The 23,377-nt window shown below is 40.8% G+C and overlaps 1 protein-coding gene across 7 annotated transcripts in view; it reads left to right on the top strand.

Moving 5' to 3' along the window:
• LOC148415525 (muscleblind-like protein 1) overlaps positions 1 to 23,377 on the top strand; it is a 74,502-nt gene that overhangs the window by 31,096 nt on the left and 20,029 nt on the right. The window lies entirely within an intron of this gene.

The following is a 23,377-nucleotide window of genomic DNA, read 5'->3' as shown; positions in this document are numbered from 1 at the left end:
TCTAATAGATGTTGTCTCATGCTTCATTTACTTGCACCTGGTCCAAAACGTCCTTGTCATACCACCTCAACGTTGTCCGTGGAAGCTGTTATTGACACGCAAACAAAAGTTAACTGCTGAGCACTGAGCAACTTTGCTGCTGACCAAAGCAGCAGCATCTACCGAGGCACTTAAACAGTCTCTCCAATGAATTAAAGTATGAAGGCCTACCAAACTTGTAAACAACTTGTGTGGGCCATCATGATGCAATATAAGCCAGCACACCTGCCTCAGTCTGGTGGATAGCCAATGAAATGCGGACTTTGCAGGCATCACCTAAAGTCAGCAAGTATAAGAAAGCACTGAAAGATGACACCAGGTAGCTGAAATTTCACCCAGATGGCGAAAACATGTCAAATTACAACGTGGCACAAATGATTACACTACTGGGGAGTGTGCCAATAATGCAAGAATGAAGTGGAAGAAAATGACCCGAAAATGATAAAAATACTACACACAGGTTAATGCAATTATTTGAGGTTTGGCGTAAATGTGATGCTGTGACCACATAAAAAGAACTGGACTTGTGGTCAGGAAGCGTAAATAGGACTGTTGTTTGTTTGTGTGTTCCCATGCAAATGGATACGAAGGCGGTCATCGCGTCAACATCTGTGATTACGATTAAAAGATTCCTTCATTGGCAGACAAGTTAAAGAGCGGGGACTCTGGCGCGGGGTTTTGAAGGAGGTTTCTCTCCCAGCTGCTGGGAGACTGTCAGAGGGCGAGGAGGAGGAGAATGAGGGCAGAGTACACAGCGTCGTTTATGTTAAGGGCCGTATGTAAGAGTTTGTGTTTCATTTTGAGGTCACGGCATAGTGGGGCGTTCTCGGAAAGCTTGGTAATTGACTCTATTTTTTGCCTGGCACTAAGACAACACACTCCCACTGAGCGGCTCTACTTTCTCCACGAGGGGAAGGAAAGTACAGCAGGAGGGACGGCATGGACACTCGATGAATGAGGTGCACAGGTTGCGTAAATGTGAGTTTATGTAAAAGCACGAAAAAGTGGGAGGGTCATAATCAATTTCTGAAACGCGATACGACTCTTAACTATGATTTTATATGAGCATTTGGTGGTTCTACGATTATATATACCATTAATATATATGCTTATATATACCCCATGATCTATAAACCATTGGTAGTGAACGAGTAAAAAATGGTCTTCAGTTATTTACGGCAAGTAATGCATTTTTAGTATAATTTTTAATACTTATAATATTATATAATATAGAATATTAATAACTATAATAGCGATACTAATAATTTAAAATAAAACTGATCAAAAAACAAACAAGCTCAAAGGGACAGCAACAATTGACGCAACAGTGACCATGACCCGACAAGAACTGAAAGATAACAGGAAACTAAAGACACTCAAAACTGACGAGACAAAAAGGAGCACCTGAATAAGACACAATTGGAACAGGGAGCTGATTGGCTAAAACAAGGGAAGCATGTCAACGTGGACGGGTGGATGCAATCACATAGAAACAGAAACATGAACTAAGATGAACAAAACAACTGGGAATGCAAATAGACAAATCAAAGCCCAACAAAAACCCAGAACAGATAAGAACAGAAAATCCTGACACCAACAACAACAAAACAAAACACTACCCAGAACGTAACACTATGAAACTGCCTTTGAAAAGTCATCTGACGGCTCTTGTCATTCTATTGGAGCCGTTAAGTGCTGCTATCTGGTAATGCAGTCAGCATCTGGTGCTGTTTGCTGCTGCTAGCGTTGCTAGCTGCCAAAGCTCCACTGCTAATTGGTGGCAAATATATATGTATAGTATAATCATGTATATAATGTATGATGTTAGTGAAATTATGTATTTTGAAAGCATTCTTAACTAGCATTACTTCGCAATTACATTGGGTTTCAGGACACTTTCGTGTGTTTGACGTCAAGTCAGCTGTTGCGTCACCATACGCTACCAGGATGTATTTCCAATCAAAAGTGCGCAAAGGCTCTGAAGCCGATATGTTATTTGGGGAGGTGAGTTTAATTTTGACGTTCACTGCATTTTCGGCGAGTTTTTGCGACGCATAGCATCAGCACTTGTTAGCATGACTTCTTTTGAACGTTATATTTTGGAATCTTTTAAAAAAAATGAACGTATTTTGACTGGGGAGAATGTAAATAGGGTCCATACCGAATGGACATCGCAAGCGTCGGAGAAGAGGTAAAGAGTTAAGTGAAAAGGTGGCGCATGCCCCGGTGACTTCATGGCTTCACCCCGGCGCGCGCACAAGGGATTCAGTGCTGCGATTGGGCACAGTGCATCGGAATTCCAGCGTTCTATTTAGCAGCGTGTAATTTGGCTCCTATCTGATTGGCAAGCGGCGTAACCGGAGAGCCCAGCTGGAAGTCCGTCAAGCCGAGCGTAGCTTACCTTGGCTTAAAGCTGAGCCTGTTTCTGCTTCAGCTGGTCTCTGTATTACTATCGTTATTATTCTAAATGGGGCCTGCCCGGTTACTGGGATGCCTGCGCAGGGTTCGGTAGGTACAGGTAAGACAGGACTGGACAAATGGAGGCTGCCGGGGCCTGCTTAGACCATGAAAACAGACCTTGCTCTCCGTGCCAGGGCATTCCGCGGCATGCCTCCCTGACAGTTTGATGTATCAGCTTTATCTGCGCATGGACTCATAACACACATCCAGACCAGGAGGGGGTTGCGGGGAAGATGTGCAGTTGAAGACCCGATGTCCTTTCATTTAGCAAGAAGGTGTGTTGACACTGATCAAAAAATACGCCGGTGAGCCGGCGCTTCTCCCGGTGGACATTCGCGCTCGTATTAACGCCGGCGGATGAACGTATGCGCGTTTGAGGAATGCGGGAGGAATCCGAGTACCCGGGACAAAATCCAACGCAAGCACGGGGAGAACATGCCATTTCCATAAAAAGATATTCTCACGGAGACTGTAACACGAATCTCCTGACTGGCGGGCAGATGAAAAATTAACAGGTAGGAGAGATAGCTTCCAGAATAAAAGGAGAAATTTACGGACCCTAAAAAGTATGCGGTTACCTCCAGGGTTTTAGAAAGGGAATCTTCATGGGACACTTAAACCAGTTGGGTCCAAAATATGTCAATTTTGGGTCAAAACTGATCGCATGGGTCAATTTGACCCACCACCTTTGGGGGTTTATTTAAACCAATAGGAAACAGGCCAATTTTTCAGGGTTTCTTGCACAAGATGATCCAAATTGATCAAATTGAATCAAATATTGAGTTTTGAGCAATAATTGGGTTTTTTTTTTAACAAACCTGTTTTAGAGTGTATTATTTATTTGTGTTTATTTTTTTTTACTGGGTTATTGATCACAAGCTATTCAAAAAAATGTGTCGAATAATTAACCCACAAAGCAGCCCAATTTGGGTTTTTTTTAGTTACATACAACTTTTGGGGGGAGTTATTGCCACGATAACCAACTACGAATCAGAACTTTTTAAATTGTTTTATTAATTCCTCAAACTTTTTAGGGAGAAATTAACAACCCTTAAATTGAGTCAAATTAATCAAAGTAGTGACTCAAAATTTGGGTGTTTTTGACCTCAATGATTTTACAATGTAAATGATTTGAATAATCAAAGAATATATAAATAAAAATAACCCAATTCAGGCCATAAATTGTCAAATTTTTGGCTTCTTTTGAACACAGTGATTGTTTTCTACAAAACAACCCAAAAAAAAGCAGGGTCAAATTTACCCTAAGCAATGGATCAGGAATGTAATGTATGTTTTGCCTGTGTAATGTTTATTTTTAGATTTTCATCATTTTTTTTCTCACTTTTTCTCATCTTACCATATGATTTTTTTCACAACAAAAGCAGAACAAATACAAATTAAATCCGAGTAAGATTAGCAAAGTTTAGGGTAATATCGGTACGGGGTCAGACGTTCATTGCGGGTGCCTCACCCAGGAAGAGCGAGCATGTTGCGTAACTCTTACTGTAGTTGCTTAAAAATGCCGAGAAGACGGGATCCTTCATCGTCACGTTCGAAACTCTCTGTCACGCGTTTTGTGTGTCTTTGTGAGTGTGCCGCATTTAGGATAAGACCGCTTTGAAATGGAGACGTACTCCACCTCCTTTAATCTGCCCCCCTTCTTCATTCTCTTCTCATCTGCTTCTGTTAATCTGTCGGACGCGTCCTCGGCATTACTTCACGGGATATTATTTTCATAATATATATATTTTTGTAGTCTAGCCAAACATCAGGGAGTAATGAAAGCTATGCAATTGGCCAGCTGGCCTCAAGGGGTACTATGTCAGTAGAAGAATCAGCTTTTTTTTTTCTTTTTTTTTTTAACACGGTGGTATTGGCTTAGGTCAAATGAGTGCGCGCGTTTCTCCTTTAACCAGCTAACAACCTTTCAAGGCGTATATTTGTCTATGTCAAAGAGAAGAAGAACCTTATTAAGTTTTAATGAGGTGAGATGGACTCTGTAGCTAAAGTCGTTTGCCCGGTCATTGACTTTTGATGTGCACGCTATTACATAGTTGCTTTGGTAAATATTATTTGTGTAACGTGGCTGTCCCCGTATTCATTTGAAGATACATTTAACGTGTTACAATTATTTAGCAGGATCATGTTTTGTGATATTAAACTAATGCCACATATCTGCTGCGTTATCTAGCGGGTTTCATCAGTGTAGTAACTGCTAGCAAACTCATTATCCATTTTGCCGGTTTGTGTCCAATAATGACATGTTTCAAAATTTTCATAGAAATCTCTGCTTCCTCTCTAACTGGACTAGCTATTTATGGTTAAAGTGGTTCTGGTGTCTTATGGATGAATTCTCAAAGTCGTGTAATTAACGTAAGAAAGTAGCAGAGAAGAACATGTGCGTCCGTCGAAAACGAAGGCATTCCATGTTTTGCAAATGAGTCACTATTAAAATGTAGTAAGTTGCTTCATGTTCTAATTCATTTGCTTTCGATGTGAAAATGTAAAGCTCCTGGCATAGGATTTGAAATCCTTAAATTAGATTCGCTAAAATCTGTTACAATCACACTTTTCCACAGACCGACCTTCACATGACTCCGTTTGAGAACCACCGACCTAAATCAAGATGATCATTAAGGTCAGCGATTCGGGCAGCACTGGTCCTACAGTCCTTGAGGGCCGGTGTCTCGCCGTTTTCAAACCTTCTCTCGTAAAACACGCCATATTCAAATAATTAGAATCATTTTCAAGCTTCTGCAGGTCTCGCTAATGAAGTAATCTTTCGAATCTGGAGTGTTGGACAGAGAAAACCAGAAAGCATGCACCATACTGGCTCTCAAGGACTGGACAGTATATGTTGCCGGGATTCTTGCAAACGGGCCGTAAATGTCTCAGATTTCTCAGAAATTGTAATTAAAACCAAAGATCTACAGAACTCCAAAAAAAAGATTTCAAATTCTCTGGATCCGCTTTTGCCTGTAGCAATCGTCATCACTCTACTCCTCGACGATGTTAAGAGACGGAAGCTCTTTCTGATTGGGCAGGATTTGGCGACCACACTCCCGCCTAGCGGTTTGGCAATTGTAAATGAATAAAACTGCAGCAATTTTATGAACAAAGCCATGTGGGTGGCCTTTTTTTTTTTTTTAAACACACAAAGGGGTAGAAAATACACGGGTTTAAATAGCTTTGGTTACATATAGACAAGGCCTCAGTATCAATCCGTCGTGGACGCGTCTTTGACTGCATAACAGAGATATAAGCGATCGTCAAAACAACGTCTAGCGCGATCCGAATCCATTTTTAGACTCTGAATTCGCAGGCCTGGCTGAACAGGATCCATCCCATTTGATCCGTCAGTTCTCAGCCCACACAAGACATTACGAACGGGGGCTTTTATTAGCTCGCGGACACGAAACAAGCGGAGAGCAGACAGCCGTTATCAACGGCGTCTCACTCCGTCCGCGGCCGAGCGCCCCTCCCAACCTCCCCTTGAAAGTTCCCCTCTAAATGTCTCGGTGTCCTCGGAGAGGCTTGGCCACGGTTTTTACGTCCATCTGCGGATACGCTGCCTCAGCGCGCGCACGCATCCATCTTAAAAGACGCCACATCAGCATGGAGACGTAACATAACATCAGAGCTAAAATTGGCGCAAGGGTGTTAAGGAACTTTTGCCATTGTCCCGGGTCACCTTTTTTTCAGTCCGGACAAGATGTTTATTACGACTACTACTAAAATGTATCACCCGAGTGTTGTACGGAGGCGTTGGGGCGGTGACATCAGCGTGTCTGAGCGCTGAGTCGTGATGTCCCGCCGCTGTAGTTGTGAAGGGAATATCCAATCGCTTCTTGTTAGTCTGTCTCCTTCCTGTCCAAATCCAGCCTCACGAATTTTGGGGTGCGGCTGGTTTAAACAAGCCTTGAAATGAGACTGCAGACAAATAAGGCGTAATGGGGCAGTGGCGGGAAAGCAGATGGAGAGGGAGCAACAGAACACGAACACGCCTGAGGACGACCGTTCGTCTGCTAACTCGTTGTTTAGCGTTTTTTTTTTTTTTCCCCGTCCCGAAGCAGCTTTATATGTCTGTCTACTCGCGTTCACGTCGTCTCGTCTTCCCTTTAAATGTCGCTGACCTTCTGCTCTTTATTTGATACTGCGGAATCTGGCCGCCGTGCACTTAACATTTGCTTTGAGTCCCGCAGCACGTAAACACACACACGCGTATGCACACAGGAAGTGAAAAGACAGTTGAGTAATTGCGGCTCACCGTTATGGTTTGCTGTTCGACTTTTACTATGGCGATTAGGAAAAATACGCTCCACTATTTAGATTGAAATCACGAATGAAAAGATTACGTATTGACTTTTAAACTTAGTGCTACAGCTGAATAATTGCGATCAATTAATTAAAGATATACTTAAAGCGTTTTTGTGAATCGTGTTAATCTCACGGTCAACATTGAATGAGGTCACGTGAAGAGGGTGAGGCAGCCAAACCGTGAGAGGCACGACTTCAGTAAACGAGACGCTTCACTTCCTGGTTAGAAATATAACTATTTCTAACCTTTCTAATTATTATATATAATAAAACCCATATTTAACTAGAAATTATGGCCAATATGACAAAAGTAATGTGTAAACAAATATTTAACAGTGGAAAGTAGAAAAAAAAATACCGTGATACTGTCAATATTTTCTATTTTAAGGTCATTGACAACAGAAAACAGAACTGTTCCTCTTGATGTTTCAAAATAAAATTTGCAACCAGCACTGGATGAGGATTTGTGGCAATAAAAAGATTCATTAATTAATTACTTAGAATCAAATGTTTAATTCCTTGACAGCACTACACAAAACTATCATCTAGCGTTGGAAATAATGATTCATTTAAAAATTGATTAACATTTAATTATCATTGAATCAATCATCAGAATTTCCATCCCTATGGATATAACCTATGTGACATTATCATAAAAAATATGGAAATTCCTTTGTTTTTGTTTTTTTTATGATATTATAAAAGAATCAATGGGAAAAAAGGAACAGGGGACTGAAATTTTCAGCAAATGATTTAAAAATGTAAATTTTCAAATAGAAACAATTCTGACATTTCTTTGTGATTGCAGATGGACATGTGAGATTTTGTGTACAAAAATAATCATTGTCCAAATTTTGGACCATATAAAACCATTACGATTACAATTTTTAAGCCTTTTTTTTTTAGGATTTATGACATTGACTTTCCTACAATTTTTGCAACATTTCGTTGAGCGGCGGTCAAACTAATATGCCAGTGAAGAGAAAATTCTTTGTTGACTTGTGTTTCACTTCAAGACAGTAGGTGGCGGTGGAGACCATTTTATGGCTATGTCTTTGTCGTCATCATCACGTCACAGACTACAAAGACAGACCACATAATTTTTCAATTTTTTGTGGGTGTTAATAAATTCAACCTACATATGTTTGGATAGAATTGTTGCCACTGAACAATTTGAGTGGTTGAAGGGGGAAAAAAAAACATAAATAACTTTATTACGCCTTTAAAAGCATTTGCAAAATTTGAGAAAAAATGCAATGTGTATACTTTGCAAAAGGAGTGCACAAGTGTTCATTTAAAAAAAAATAAAACTGGGCTTTTTGTTCTAATTGACAGCAAAAGAAAATAATGATTTGCTTTGCTCCATATGGTCATAAAATCTGCAAAAATGTGGATCATAGTTTTGTGAAGAAGAAGCATATGTTTGAAATTGTCCTATTTTGAGTCAACACAATAATAATCAGACTGCTTTCGACAAGGACTTATGTGACCCGAGAACATCCAGTTTTGAGCCTTAAATTTTTACCGTTTGAAGAATTTTAGGATTCTCGAGGAATAATCGATTATAAGTTAGTTAAAGTTAGTTAGTTCAAATGAGTTAATTCATTGCTGCCCCTCCACTTACGACACAGTCTTTTTGCCCATCCATCCTTGCACTAGCAGACTCCATTTTTGATCGCTATTTTTTCTGTCAAGTTGAAGATGATGATGCAAATATCATGCGAAATTCAAGCTTCTTGCATTTTCACTCTGCTGCAGTCACACCTTTGCTGCATTGCATCTTTTCTCACATTCAAAAGACTGAATAAGCAACTCTCATCATTTTCTTCTTCTTTATTTATTTTCACAAGACTTGTGCATTGAGCTAACCTCAACCCTGGGGGTTATCATATTTCCTGCCGTACGACGTGGAAATGTGTGTCGCCGCCATTTTGGAAGCATCCGATTGTCCGAATTGTCTAGGAATTAAGATGAAGGAGTCTAGTCCTAGAGCTAATGGATTCATCGATTGAAAAAAGAGCTGTGTCCTAAGACTTTTGTCGATAGAGGTGTAGACTGATCTCCGCGTCGGAGTGCGCCGATGCCAAATAACGAGCGCGACCTCGGGAGGGAAACGACAAGTCATTCCTGGCACTCCATATTGCGTTTTTGCCAAGCAATAAATCGGTCCGGAATTCCGCATGCAACGTTCTCTGTGATTTGGACGGTTTGAAGCTGATTTAAATGGAACAGGAAAAATGTATAGTATGTCTTAACACGCAGATTTCAAATGACAAAAGATGTTTTCTATTGAGGCTACAAGACATCTTGGTGAGATTTTGGAAAGAGTGCTTTTTAGTCACTATGGAAACCAATGGCACTGAAAAAAAAATCAATGGTACTGCTAGTCTATTTTGATGAAACAGTTCACAGAAAATAAGATGGTTGGACTAAAACCATTTTGGCCTTGGTGGAGGTCTAAGACTACAGTAGCGGCTCTCAAATGGGAGTACGTGAAGGCATTTCAGTGGTATGTGAGATTTTTACAGGTTTTCTGCACGTGATCAGGAAATCTAACTTAGTGCCGTGACAGGAAAGGTACATTTTAGCTTTTAAATTAGGAGCAAATTACTTGAAACTTGAAGGAGCTACTTGCTAAATTGTATTAAGACTTCTTTGCAAAATGGATGCGCGTTGCCTTAAGTGACAGAATTTCCCAGAATATGAAACAAAAATAAAACAAATTAGGGGTGTTTAAAATCGCTTTTTTTTCCTGATCGATACCGGGATGAGTACTGAACTAACTGATACCAAGTACAGACATCATTGGTACTATTAATAAAATAAAAAAAAGATACAATGCCATCGTTTTAAATAAAGACCTGCAGGTATGTATCACATTTTAAAACTTTCTTTTAAAATGAAAAGAAAAAGCACTTTCATTATATTTTTCTTGCCTTACTGCGTTTACTATTAGAGTGCCCCTGGTGGTGACTAAAATAGCTGCTAAAACTCAAAATTAATACTTCAATACATTCTTCTTCAGTCTTCCTTTGTTTATTGGAAGATTGCCCTCTGCTGGCTAGTAAAGTAAACTGCAGGCAAGCCACACTGACTGAGTAAAAATATTCTGAATGTTTTTTTTTTCTGCCAAAAATGTGCTGTTATATATATATATATATATATATATATATATATATATATATATATATATATATATATATATATATATATATTAACGTGAAAGATTATGAAAACAAAACTAAAGTATAGCATTGGTCAACATGTCTCACTCTTCACTTTTTATAGTGGGCACAGGTCAATCGATCGAGGCCACGGTTAAATTTTCGTTTGTGTCAAAAATCTGAGGATGAACTCGCAGCGTAATATTCAGTTCTATTCACTGTTTCACAATTCAAAACAGTAAATTTAGTAGCAAACCCTGAAAATCGCCGCTAGGTTTTTTTTAACTGTGTTTCAGAATTTGTTTTCACCAAGCGGTTCGCTCCCATAACCATATAAAGATATTAAATCATATTATTTATTAGCAGCATGACCGCATCACATGACTGAAAGATTATTGCCGCAGTTAATCAAAAGTATAGCCGTTTTTTGTTTATTCTAATTGACACAATCTTCCTTTCCCGACAAACAAGCTCAGCCCATTGTTCGGACGAATTAAGCCCGCCTGTCACTTGTTGTTTTTAACACGCTGTTATTAACCGGCGGTCGTCATTGCGCACGCGTCGCCATCGCTCACGCTCTTTTAATTAGAAAATAATCAGAGTTGGATGAGAGGTTCATTAAATCTCATCTGTGGAGCCGTCAGCTACAAACAACACAGGAGTGGGAGATTTATCAGCCTTATGAAAAGAACTCGCAAAGCTCCCCCCTTTGCTTTCTTGTCTCTCCTAGCATCGGCGTAGAATGAATACGTGAAAAAAAGAAAGGCCAAAGAAGGAAAGGAGGTGGAAGGGAAAGAAAAAGAGATTATTAGTGCTAATTAACAGAAACCTAAGTGTTTATCAGCACTTTGTCTCTGCGCGGTATTGATCCTTCGAGACCAGGGTGGAGCGCTCTCGATTTTTTGGGTGTTTTTTTTTTTTTTATTGCCTTGCTTCTTTCTCTCGACAGAGCATTTTAGCCTGCGAGATTGCGTCCAGTTGTCATTCGCTCCAGGATACACCTGAAAATGATCGCTAGCTTTTATTCATGGATTTAACTTTTTGGATGAGCCCGCCTCGCAGTTTAGAGACCTGAGTTGGAATCCAACTAATTAAATGCAGTCAAAAAAAAATCAACCAGTCAAAGTTATTAGGTTACCATATTTTTCGGACGGATTTCCCACAACTTTTTTCTTATGATTTGAGCCCTGCGGCCTTGTCCCATTCATTACAAACTGCTTCAAAATTGGAGCAAAATTTCAAACGGGGTATTTATATTGCAAAAAATGCATTTGCAACTGAACTGCAGAATTAAAAATTGACGAATTACATGGCGATCAAGTATTTTTTTCATCCCCCATAAATAAAAACTCGCCCTTAATGCACTGTATAAGGCACACTGGATTACAAGGCGCACTGTCAGCTTTTGAGAAAATGGAAGCCTTTTAAGTGCGCTACATAGTGCAGAAAATGCGGTAGTTATTTCCCCGACTGCCAAAAATTACTACAGATTTATTTGAAGTAGAAGCCCTGTTTTTTTCTTACAAATAACTGAAAATACCCAGAGCCAGACCTCCTGTCTTTTGCTTGGTCAACAACCCCTAAAATTGTTACAACAGCAATGCAATGTGTAAGTGCCCCGCATTAGAAGCTTCTATTTGCATGCCCTTTCATTCTCAGCGCTTATCAATAATGCAGTACAGTCAGAGGCAAAACTAATTGTTTCCTGCGTAAGTTTTTATCCATCGCATATGATGGATGTGCTTGCCTGCCTGAATGCTGGTGTGGCTCAAGTACTTTTGCAAAGTTAGGACGGCAAAATAAAGCTCATACATACACACACACAAATATATATATATATATATATATATATATATATATATATATATATATATATATTTAAGCAATGGGAACAAATGGAGTGCGAGTATTGACCCTTGAGGGACGCCGAATGTCACATCGATCAGACTCAAAACTTCCAACATTCACAAATAAATTTCCTTCTTCTAAAGAGGACCTGAATGATTTGATGAATGCTACATTTGAACACACCCATGTTTCCACAGTATTCAACAGCAAATTTTTATTATTGAAAAAAGTGATGTACCCCTGTGAAATCTATACTTTCAGGCAAGTAATCCTTAAACCTGCGCACAGCAATTTTGGATGAAAAAGTAAAGGCTTAAAACTGACTGTTTTATTAAATTCTTGAACTACATTAGTAGAAGAAGTATCTCAAGGCATATTTTATTCAGCAACTGCGTAAGAAAGATCGTGTATCTTCTGTTTTAATTTAGTCACTTGAATTTTACATTTGTATTTTAGGTGTGAAACTTATAATTGGGCACTTGGATTTGCAGTGCCTCAACCTGTGTGAGAAAACTGAGGCCTGTTTTAACTTGTTAAGAAAATACAAAATATGTCTCTTTTATATTTTTTGGTTCTTTTTTTTATGGTTTGTTTTATCTGAAGTTAGCAAACAATGATATCCAGCCTTCTCATTTGTGTCCCCTGTAGTGGCCATTTGATTTTGTTCTCTATCTTTTGACCCATTGGAGCAACTCAACTAAGCCCCGGTGTCCTCAGTCGAGGACATCCTGGCCTTTTCCGACGATGTCTCGTGCTTGGGTGGGATGCAATTACCTTTCCTGTCTCGCTAAGACGAAACAGACACAACAGCGGACAAATAAATAGGCTGGGTCACAGGAGGACATTGTCATGATGTCATCAGCTACAAATCAATCATGGGAACTAACAGCAGCAACTTGTGCTTGTTGGTGGAAAACGTGACTGCAGCCACCAAGTGGCCTCACTATATGACTCCAAAAATGGAGTCATATATTTGCTCAAGTCGACATTGCACCCGGCGACTAATTGAGACGCGTCGTCTGCCGAGCGAGCGGAGGCTTCTACTTGAGGAAGTACAGGAGTCGCCCCGGAGGAGGCAATTTGCTGATTGGCCGCGTGATTGAATGATGACGACATGAAGTCTGACAGAGGGCGGCCGGTGTCAATGCGCAGATTATAGACAGAGCGGAAAGAGTGGAAGCGAAGGAGTGATGGACGGCTACACACACCTTTAATGGTGTAACACCAATGTTGACGGACAGACGGGCGGAGCGGCGAAAAAGGAAGAGATGGATGACGGGCGAGTAATAACGCGGTGCGTGCCGCCTGTTGAGCGCCGGTGTGAAATTGAAGAATGCGTGTAATAACCCTGTTATTGTCGGAGCGCGCGTCTCGGTCGGACGCCGCGATTCGTCAACACACTTTAAGGGGATTACGTTCGGAGCAGCCGTCGTGACAGATACGGAGGCTGTTTTGTGTCGTGTTGCCGTGACGACCCGCATCCCGCCCGCCTGGCTGCGTTAACGCACAAAGGCGCGTTTTGGGGCCGCCTGCTCTTTTTGGACATCACAGACAATGATGTTCTTGGAAGGTGATCGCCCGCCCCCCCACCCCCCCACCCCCCCCAACCCCCCCAACCCCCCCACCCCTTGACAAAGTGGTACAAGCCGGCTTTGATCAATGCACATTGATGAGGATGAATGTGCGGACAGAAGGTGCGGGCCTTCTGACTTTGTCGCTTTGTGTATGCGTGTGAGTGGATGTGTGCGCATTTGTTTTCGTTGCGAAGTGGGGACCGAATCCAGGGTTGTACTGTAATTTGTAGGGGCCTCTTGCAATTGCGGGGACTACTTTGGTGGACCTCTTTTTGAGGGTCAAAAATTTGTTTTAGACTCTAAATTTGAATTAGATTAGATTAGATTAAGATTAGGCAATCATTTTTGATGGTTGAGGTAAGGTTTCGGGGCTGGGAAATGCATTATGTCAATGAAAAGTCCCCACTATGATAGAAAAAGCCCTCACGTATATTTGTGTGTGTAGAGAAAAATACGTGTAAGGACTCATTTATTACTAAAGACGTATTTTTACGTACTGTAAACTTAGTAATTATTGTAAATGAGTATTTCTTCAGCGGTTCAAATTTGGTAAACGTAATTTTTGGTAGCATGACCGTTGTACAGTATAAGCTAAAAAAAAAATTACTTTTAAATATCCTAGGTTAACCTTCTGAGACCCAGCCTGTTGATTTGTGCCCACTCTTGTCCATTTTGTCCCAGCAAGAAAGCAAAATTAAATGGATTTCAGCCAAACAAATTATATGGCATTGGAAAAGCTAGGATGTCCTCTACTGAGTACACTAGGACTTTGTAGGGTACCTTGAATAAATCCAAAGATTTAGACCCAAAACAAACATCCACTACAGTGGACACAAATGAATAAACAAACTATAATCTGGAATATAAAACCTAATTTGATGTCCTTTAATAAATAATTCCAATGATTTCTATTGCCTAATAGGAGTAAATTCATACTTAAAAACACTTCTAGGCCATAAATTGAAAACCATCTAATAAAACGGCAAACACGGCAGTAAATCAGTGTTCATCAGCAGTCCAATCCGCCTCTCCCGCCAAACAGTCGTAAACCGAGGTCTCCCCGTATCCGATTTCATCGGCATGGTGAAAGTGTACCTACTACGTGACCATGCGGTGCGCCTTCATGGCATACTCAGCAAATTGCTATTTTTCTGAAGATGAGATCATTTTCTGCTTATTATTAGCTGCTCTCCATCTTGTCTATTCAGTGCTTCGCCATAAGGATTTAGCAGCTCCATGGCAGTTTTTACAAAGGGATTACAAGCTCTATTACAGCTCCAGCTCTTGTACTCGTACGCTGAGCATTGTCGTACGGTAATGTACGGCTGCGGGTCGGGTATCAACGCATTCCGCGGTAATGAATGCTAATCCTTTCTTATCTGCTTTAACCTCCAGGCAATGATATGAGCTGCTAGTGACACGCTGCGTTTGTAGGCTATAGTGTAAGCGTGCGTGTGTGTGTGTGTGTGTGTGGTCATTGTTAGCATGATTGTCCGTCCGGATTGTCCTCTGGATAGACTTTTTTTTTTTTTTACGTTGTTTCCATGGAACTTTAAGGTGTGGTGTGATGCCCTCCCTTCCCATGAAACATCATTACAAGCAGCAAGGGAATATTTCATTTATATTCGATTGAGGCTAGCACAAGCAAATCTTTTTTTTAAACCGATGAACCCCTCGATTATACCGTCGAATAATCGAGTAATCATCCTGTCATATATACCGTATTTTCCGCACTATAAGGCGCACCTAAAAGCCTTAAAAAAAAAAGCTGATGGTGAGCCTTATAATCAGGTGCGCCTTATATATGGATCAATATTGAGATTGGGATTCATAGATGGGGAATGAACCGATAAAGTAAGTTTTACCTGTTTCTTTTGTGTGTTGACAATTGAACAAGGTTGCTCATATTCACATTGAGTTATTATGCTTTTGAGAGTTATTATTTGAGTTATTATTGTTCTTACTTTGTTTATTACTATATTGTGATTGAAAAAGTTTTAAAATATGTCATTAATTGAGGGTGCGCCTTATAATCCGGTGCGCCTTATATATGGAAATTTTTTTTAGAATATGTCATTAATTGAGGGTGCGCCTTATAATCCGGTGCGCCTTATATATGGAAAAAAAGTTTTAGGATATGCCATTAATTGAGGGTGCGCCTTATAATTCAGTGCGCCTTATAGTGCGGAAAATACGGTAATTGAAGTACAGTGGATGTAAATACTCATTTATTATTTTGTATACGTATGAATTTTGAAGTGATTTGTTTAGACTACAACAAAATATGCCAATGCTAATCGGTTAGCAAACGTGATTAGATGGGATGCCTTTTTCACCTTGTAATAATTAAACGTTAATTTATTTTTTGAATCAGAAATGATCCCAAACTTGTGAAATCCCGTTTTTCGTCCCTTATCCCCATTGCAACACTGCATACGAAAGCGCTCTGTAAAAAACGTGGGTGCGGAAATGGTTGCAAATATAATAAAAAGGAAATATTTGGGTTGACCTCTCCTTTAACGCGTATTTTTGTGGGGAATATATTTGCCCATCAATGTGACGCCAAAATGCACTGCTTCTCGTGTTCTCAAATAGTTCCGAAGTTTGTGGGAAAAAAACGTCTCCCGGGCCAAGTTGCAACACTTTGAGGGCCATATCCGGCCCGCGGGCCATTTGTTTGACACCCATAGTTTACACCTGACTAAACAAACCATCCAAAAATGTGCGATCATCGTTTTTGTCTCCGCTTCTGTTTATTTAGCGCGTGCGAGTGTTAACGCTTATTTTTCAATGGGGTTGTGTTTGTTGTGGGTTTTTCATGAACGTTTCAAGGCTTCGCCTGGATTTCTTTTGAGGAAACAAACTTGATCGCTTTCAGATCATCCGTATTCTCGAAGCGGAAGGCGGCGTCGCCACTTGGCAGCGTCCCCCCAATCTGAAGTAGCGGCACGGGCCACCACTCTTGCATTCAGTCGACTATAATGCTCTTTGTGATCGCGGCTTGGCTCACTGACTGAGAGATACGATTCGCTAAAGCTAAGCTTGAAAGAGGTTGAATGGAGAAGGCGTTAGCGAGAGGGGAAAAGTAAAACGAAGGCCGAAAGATGGATTAATAACTTTTGAAGAAAGGCGAACCGAAAGGTCGGGCTGAGAGTTTCACATCAGTCGGGACTCGAACTTTTTGTGGGATCATTTCAAGAAAACAAACTACAATGCCGCCTCGCATCCAAATGTATTTTGCTCGTGTTAAGGTTAATTAAAGAGATCCGCGGGTAGCATGGCGGCGAATGATTTTGCTCGATCGTTAGCTTCCTGCGCTAACGATTATTTCCCCATCACCGCCATTAACGCGGCTCAGTAGGGCAAAGGGACTATCATTGAGTTTTTGGAAAAGCTTTGGCGTGGAATTGGTCGCAAATTTTGTCAATGAAAATTTTCCATGGGAATGAAAGGAAATTTACTTTCTAAGATAGAGAATTAATTTTTTAATTATTACTTGTCAGTGGGATAACGTTTTTATTTCATCTTTGTGTACTATTTTGACCGTTTATGGGTCATTTTCTTGCATATCATTCTTGTAGTATTGTGATGTGATGTGATAACTAAGAGGTTGCGCCATTTGAAACACCATCACAATTTGGGTGAAATTTCAGCTCCCTAGAGTAGTTTTTCAATGCTTTTCCTTTTATGTAAAATGCCTCTGAGGTCAAGATTAAAGGATTGGACATGAATTGTGTCAAATTATTTTGTTGATGGTATTAATTGTGTTAAATTGCCAAGCACCCCCTAACTGTTACATTTTTGTATATAAAAATGCAATCACGATAACACAATTAACAATAAGTTGGTTCATGTTCCGAATAGTTTGTTCTTATTTTGAATAATATACTGCTTGCTCCTGTTAGTACCTTGAAAATTATTGAATTCGATTTGCTGATACGTGCATGAATCACAAAATATCACGCACCCTCATTTGAGGTAAATCGTGGACAGTGAAGAGAACGACATATTTGTATTGAGACTTTTAGTTGCTATGTATTTGTCAGCATTTCGCGAATGTATGTATTTATTATCATTGTCTTCCTGGTATATTTCCCATTCAAGTTACCGCGTCAGTTTCCCAAGCCTAATTCTACAAGTTTAGTTTCCGAGTCTACTTTTTGAAGTTGTATTTTCATGTCTAAAGACTTTCTTTTTCACTTCCATGTCCTGTCTACTTCGGAGTTCAAATACTTCTTCTCACGTAACAAATGCATTTTCTTATACGCTACCGTATCAAAGGATTCTCCCCGTTTTAGATATGTGAATAATTTGTTTATGTTGCTATCAGTTGTTTGTCTAAATCTGCGCTGTGATAGGCCGACGACCAGGCTAGGGCGTGCCCCATCCGGGATAGGCTGACCCTAATGAGGACAAGCGCTATAGATAATGGATGGATGGATATTTTCAGGCCGCGGTTTTCGCCCGCCAAATCTTCGGGGGCCGGTCGACATGACTGATTGCACCGCGGAGATAAGTTTAGGGGCGGCTACGTTGTTTTTGGGGTTGTTTCCGAGGCGACGGAAATATGGCTCTGGCCTTTTCTCATGGCGACGGCTCCCTCTTGCCCGGGCAGATGGCGCCTCCCGGATTGATGCTTGACGTCGGGAGATGGAAGAAAAGGGAGGTGTCCTCAGAAGGGAAATAATCATCGCTTTTTTTTTTTTTTTTTAATGGGGCGGGGTCCGGTTTCGCGTTTATGACATTGCTCGCAAACAAAAAACAAGATAGAAGCTGCGGGATTACGTGAGCTTCATCTGAAATGAGTCATTGTCGACGATGAGATTAATAGGAATCGACGCGTGATCGTGTAATGCGACTGCAGAGGGGCCTTCCCTTGGAGGACGTATAGAACAAGCAGACGCCTATGATTAATATTAATAAGAGAGCAGCTCCCTGCATCTGTCTCGCTCGTCTGTCTGACTTCTTTCTTCTCCGCTCTCCTGCAAGTCTGAGTGGAATTCTTTCATGAGGGGATTCCGCGGGCAGAAAAATCAGCAAGGAAGAAAAGAGGAGTCGCCTATTGTGCGGTCCCCGCAGTACTTTCTCCACGCTATTTTCTCGAGGACGCCGAAGTCCCGTTCGAAAGAGGATTATGGGATTCATATTAAAGGCCGGGTCGTAACCGGCGCCACGCGATATGGCCATAGTGCAGCGGTGGGAATGCAAGTAATGTGGTGTAAATCAAAATTAGGGGGCTGGGGCATGACTGTTATGTTTGTGTTTACTCACGCTGCTGGGGTCGGCCTCGCTGTGGGTGGAGAAGCACCCCGCAAATTTTGTTTACTCTCCAAGCTGCAAATTGCATTGTGACAGGACCGCGGGGGGCTCCTGTTACCGTGTAAATATGGCCAGGCAACGACCGCGAACTGATATAGGCCATGACGTGGCTACGACTTGATGAGTTGATTATTAACCGTATGTGTTAGGGCTGGGTGATATGGCGCTCAAAATGAAAGTCGGTCAGGCAAATTAAAACTATTTTCATCGATTTTCATCCAAAAAAAAAACATTTATCTGAATATGCTTGATGAAAAACATAGTTTTTAAATCGTGCAAAATGTCCAGACAACAAAAATATAAAATGTACTAAATATATATCTATCTATCTATCTATCTATCTATCTATCTATCTATCTATCTATCTATCTATCTATCTATCTATCTATCTATCTATCTTGCTAGCAAAATAAATAGAAAGCTAGCTACAAGCTAGCACTGAAGACAATGATATCTATCTATCTTGCTAACAAAATAAATAGAAAGCTAGCTACAAGCTAGCACTGAAGACAATGATATCTATCTATCTATCTATCTATCTATCTATCTATCTATCTATCTATGTAAAAGCTACAATTAAGTAAATAGATATTGTAAACTATTGTGAAAAACCTCGATTTCCCCATTTTGCAAGTTCTCAAAATGTTGCTTTTTAAATGCACAAATTAATCCAATTCACTCAATTTATTGCGCAGCGTTAGTGTGAATGTAAAAAATATGAGACTACATGGAGGGAAATTGTTAAAAATTGTTACATGATGTCAGATTTTTTTTTGCGGCTGATACTGAAATGATAATAGTAGTGTTAAATCTACATTTGTAGTTGTATCTCTAGGTGAACTTTATTCAGCAACTGAGAAGATACATTCTGTCGCATCCTCTGTTATATTTATGGCTCATTGTCCACATCATGGTCATTAGCATCACAAATCACCATGTGCATCCTTATAAGACTTACCAAAATAAAGGCATACGACATTTTGCAAAGGAGTCATTATAACAAATTACCACCTGCTTCATGTTCCAATTCATTTGCTCTTAATTTGAAAATAAAATGAACCGTTCCCGCACGATATCACAAAGCATTGAATTAGATTTGTTGATAGCTGCGGAAAGCCTGTTAAGGTCTCACACTCACGTTAGGAATAAAATTATCAGCACAAAGTGAGAGAGCTAAATGTAGCTATATATGGGCACGACCCTTATCCATCTTGGCCTCAAAATGTTGACGTTTTAGGATTCAGGAGGCTAACAAAACAGACGTGATAAGGAGGTGGCGGTGACAATGATGAGTAGGAGCCCGCGGCAATTCACGTTCAAGACATTAGCGTGGAAGCTCACTCCGGACTCTCCGAGGGCAGAAGAGACACGAAAACCATTGACCGACATCGGCTCGCTTTCCGAGCGGCATTTAATGCAACGATCAAAAAGAGGCGCAGATAAAAAAGCGAAACTGCCGGTGACACGTCTGCTTCACTGACCTTTCGAGAACGGAGCTAGCTGATAAAATGCACTGAGCTAACAAGCATGCTAATATCGATTGCACCTCAACGCTAATGGAAATACATCACCCAGATAATGTCTTGACAGCGCTATCTATCTAAAGGGAGATTTGGACAGCTGCGCAACTTTTTGTTGTTGTTTTTGAGAAAGAAGATATCAGTCAGGGGTTTGTTTGTTAGTTTGTTTGTGGATTAATGAACAACTGCACTGCATCTTCCTGAGAAGCTCCCATGCAGTACAAGCACATAACTTGGTCCTAATGATCAGTTCGGTGTAATGCTCCAACACAACGCAAATAACCGCAGTTAACCTTCAACAAAAATCTGAACACAAATGGTGGTGCAACACATCGAGAAAGACAATATTCCAATATTCACAGACGTAATTATTCTTTGAGGGAGAACTACAAATATTAATATGGTTTACTGAGCTAACAATTCATTTGTGTCCATTATAGTGGACATAGGTTTTTGGTCTCTATATTTTGACTCATTGGAGCTGCACAGATAAGTCCTAGTGTGCTTCATGGAGGAAACCCTGGTCTTTTCATAGATGTCTCATGTGATCTGAATCCTTGTGTGGTCAGTAGAGGATAGCCTTCTTTTTCCATTGGTCTTTTGTGATCCTCCTGAAACCGAATCCTTTGTGTCCCTGGTTTTTGGTCTATCTATTTGGACTCATTGGAGAAGCCCTTCCAAGTCCTGGTGTGCTGCTCCATAGAGGACAACCCGGCCTCTCGCAGATGTGTCATGTGATCTCCTCGGGACCTAGCCTATTCATTTGCGTACACTGCAGTGGACAGTTTTTGGTCTACAGACTGTTTTGGACACAGTAGAGGACATCCTGAACTTTCCCCTGATGTCCCGTGATTCTCCAGAGACCTATTACTTATTTGTGTCCATAATAGTGGACGTTAGTTATTGGTCTGTATATTTTGACTCATTGAAGCTGCCCTACTAAGTCCTAATGTGCTGCATAGAGGACATCCTGGCCTTTTCCTGAGACTGTGCCTACTGCTTTGTGTCCACATTTGTGGACATTCATTTTTGGTCTATTTCTTTTTGACTGAATCAAGCTTCCCTACTAAATCCTAGTTTGTTTAGAAGAGGACATGCTTACCTCCTGCGCTCGGAAGGGATGCAATTAACTTGACAGTGTCCACCAGGGGACACAAATAAACAGGCAGCGTCTTTGGAGGATTTGCGATTCGTAGATGTTGTGAAGTGTGATCACCTTTTAGGTCTCCTTTCCCGCCGGCTGCATGGTACCACCCACTCGCAGGCAAAAAGACATTTCGCCACCCATGGGGGTAATGAACCCTGAAAATCAAAAGACATTAACCAATTAGCTGCGATCGATAACCGCAGCTCGGGCGCACCGGGCGAGCGGAGCCGTAGGCGTTGGTAATGCGCGCCGAGGGCCGGGAACGCCGTCGCGCCGTGAGCCAATGGCGACGGCGGCGGAACTCTTGACATCCTCGGCGGCAAAGTGTCGCCGGGCAGACTAGCGGGGGAAATACAAAGGAGGAGCGCGAGGCGCCTCGTTCGCTCGCAGGTGTCACGCCGAGGCGCGTCGGACATAATCTACGGGAGATAAGCAGTAGCCTGACAGGCAACCTTTAATTCCCCGTGGGAGCCGGCCCTCCGCTCTACACGAGACTTACGGGGCGGCAGATGAACGCGCCAACGGCCGGATCGCGACACGCCAGTCGTCCTCGTCTGTATTCGCCGGCACGCATATCGGCGGGAACGAAGGGCGGCCGTGAGCTATTACGTCTCTTTGCGGGGAGTTCAGCCGGCATTATCGGAGCGCAAATTGTATCGGCCGCCTCCCTGCCTCCCCCCTCCCGGGCGGATGTAACGACCCCGGGCGTAGAGAAGCCGCTCGCAAAACGCTCCCTCCCGTTTCCGTAACGCGCGACGTCGCGCGTGTTTATTCCCGCCAATCGGCAACACGTCCCGCCTCGGCCTCTTGCGCTGAGAGGCGACGGCAAATATTGACACGCGGCTCAATCGGAGGGCGCTCGATAATGATTCGGCAGGCCCCGTTAAGCATCTCTCATCGATTTCAGGTGTTGTCACCGAAACGCTAGCAGCTGAGAGCGAGCGGAAACAGTGGTAGTTTTTTTTTTTTGAATGTTTTTTGTTCATTAACAAATCCATTTCTCGCTACGGCGAGCGCATTTCAGTTATACTTTGTACATTTTTGCCCTCAGAGAAAGAAGTTTTAAAACACTACCGTTGTAAAAAGAAAGAAAAATAAAGAACAGAAGTCATATTTTCCACGGTCACAGTTGGATCATAAAACCGTAGTCATTTTCTAATAAAATTGGAGGATTTAAAGAGTCATACTGGTATAAGTTGTTAATGGAAAAAAAACAATCATATTGTACATTCTTCACATCGTGTTTGAATTTATGACCATAACTTTTTATATTGCAGGTTTTCCCCATCAATTTTCTTGTAGTTTTTCTCCCTTTTAATTCGCACTAGTCAAAAAAAAGGAAATAATTTTATGCATTTATTTTTCAATGAAAAAAAAACAAACAAAAACCGAAAGGAAAGAAAAAAGAAATTCAAACCATTTCTCTTTGTGAAATTTCATTTATAACCATAACTATATTTTGGGTTTACCGCACTAATTTTCGTGCAATTTATCTCCCTTTTAAATCAGGCCTGTGAAAAAATATATGATTGTATTAATTTTTTTGATGAAAGAAACAAAAGGGCAAAAAACAAAGAAATCCAAACTCTTTTTTTTTTCTGTGGAATTTCATTCATGACCATAACTTTATTGCAGATTTACCTCACTCATTTTCTTGCATTAAATTTCTCCCTTTTAAATCAGACCAGTCAAAAAAAATATGATTTTATGCTTTTTTTTTTTTTGATGAAAGCATTTTTTTTTGTTTTTTTTGGGGGGGGAATGTCATTTATAACCAAAACTATATTGCAGGTTTATGTCACTAATGTTCTTGCAATTTTTCTTCCTTTTCAACCAGACAACTCCAAAAAGTATATGATTTTATGTATTTTTTTAACAAAAGAAACTAAAAAAAAAAATGTGGAATTTCATTTGTAACCCTAATTATATTGCAGGTTTACTTTGCTAAATTTTTCACAATTGTATTTTTAAATGAAAGAAACAAACTAA

This window comes from Hippichthys cyanospilos, chromosome 11 (assembly GCF_059441005.1).
Source record: "Hippichthys cyanospilos isolate Australia breed blue-spotted pipefish chromosome 11, RoL_Hcya_1.0, whole genome shotgun sequence".
Classification (NCBI taxonomy): domain Eukaryota; kingdom Metazoa; phylum Chordata; class Actinopteri; order Syngnathiformes; family Syngnathidae; genus Hippichthys; species Hippichthys cyanospilos.
The sequence above is the reverse complement of the archived record's forward strand: the minus strand, read 5'-3'. Positions and strand labels throughout refer to the sequence as shown.